This window comes from Phacochoerus africanus, chromosome X (assembly GCF_016906955.1).
Source record: "Phacochoerus africanus isolate WHEZ1 chromosome X, ROS_Pafr_v1, whole genome shotgun sequence".
In the NCBI taxonomy this organism is placed as follows: Eukaryota; Metazoa; Chordata; class Mammalia; order Artiodactyla; family Suidae; genus Phacochoerus; species Phacochoerus africanus.
Window position 1 is genome coordinate 119,301,024 of NC_062560.1, and position 1,785 is coordinate 119,302,808.

A 1,785-nucleotide genomic window follows, 5' to 3' on the forward strand; every position below is an offset into this window, starting at 1 on the left:
GACGTAGTGTTTTATTTCAGTGAACTAACCAATTGCCTGAGCTTTCATAATTATTCCCTTCCCTGCCCCAGTTTCCCCCTAAACTCTTCAATTCCTCCAACACAAATTCCCCTGGAATGAGGGTTTCAGGAACTTGACTCTAGGACCTAAGGAGGGGGCTACTCTACTTGATCGTAAAATTTGATTTTTGTACTCTTAATCCTGAAATTTATATTTTATTCTGTTTAAGCTTAAGTTGCTATCTCAACAGAAAGGATCTAAATCTTCTCCTTTTAATTAGTCCGGTGCAATTTAATTTGTTTTCCAGCAACAGTATAAGGTCCTGAAAGGCACGGTTGGTCCCGGAAGGCAGTGCCTTTATAATGGGTTCCTGGATTTACTTTGGTACCTAATCAAGGAGGAGAAGCTGCTAGAGTTCATTTCCATCCATCTTTTCTGTTGTCATATCTGGTCTTTCTGGTGATTTGAATGGTTGAATATCTTCCAGGAAAGGAATATGGAAACTTTGTCTTCCCTAAAGATGGTAGAAATCCAATAATTTTCCCCGCAGCATGGTGGTCTGGAATGATAGGCTACCTGTATCTGAGTTTGAAGTGATCAGGGTAAAGGAAAAAAATACAAAAGTTAAGAGGGCTTGTGTGCGTAGTTACAGTGGAGATGGCGTTCTTGAGCGTATGTTCAAAAGAGGCACATCAGAGTTGAAAACTCATTACAGGTGATAGGGATCTAGTGACTTCACCACGGTGCCAGGGGAGCTTACATTCCTCTCTAAGCCGCAGCGGTTTTCAATACTGACTGCCCATCAAAATCATTATGGGGAGCTTCAGAAAATATACAGGTTACTGGGACCTGCCCTGGACATGTTGAATTAGGGGTGAGGCCTGTCGGGTCGGTCGCTGTTTCTTTTGAAAGCTCCTCAAGTGATTTTTTTTTTTTTTAATACAGCCTTGGCTGCAAACCCCTGCTCTATGTCTAAACATAATTATGGTAGACAATGTAATCCTAATGGTTGTGGGCCTAAGGGCTAGGAGATGTTAATTCCAGGTTTCCGCTCTGCCACTCGCACAATGGATGGAATTATTCAAATCACCCTACTTTTTATCTGTCAAATGAGAGAAGAGGCCCACTTGGTGTCGGATGTCCTTCTATCTCTGGCATCGTTACCTTGAGAAAAAGGTGCATCAACCTCATTGGTTGATTTTGAGAGTTCTAAGCCTTTTCATAGAGACCAAAGTAAGTAGTAGTATTACTGTATTGCATTCTTATCATTTTCAAAATTGTTGTTGCGGTTCAAGCTCTACCATGTTTTAATCCCTCTCGGAAAAGAGAGTTAGGCATTGATGCCATAGAAAAGAGGGAAACTGGAGTTCCCGTCATGGCTCGATGGTTAATGAATCCGACTAGGAACCATGAGGTTGCAGGTTCCATCCCTGGCCTCGCTCAGTGGATAAAGGATCCGGCATTGCCATGAGCTCCGATTAGACTCCTAGCCTAGGAACCTCCATATGCCACAGGTGTAGCCCTAGAAAAGGCAAAAAGACAAAACAAAAGAAAGAAAGAAAAAAGGGAAAACAATATATCAAGTCCCTGAAAGGAAAGATAGTACTTTCTGTGAGGTTTTTGTGTGTTTTCTTTTAATGTGATATTGCTCTTTTTCTTCTGAGTTATAGAGTCTGCATTAGGTATAGAATGCATAGATATTGAGTAAAGCACTTTAACATTTGTATCTATTTTTTCATAAACCAAAGCAGAAAACTCTGTGTTACTGTTTCAAGGTTCCATGCA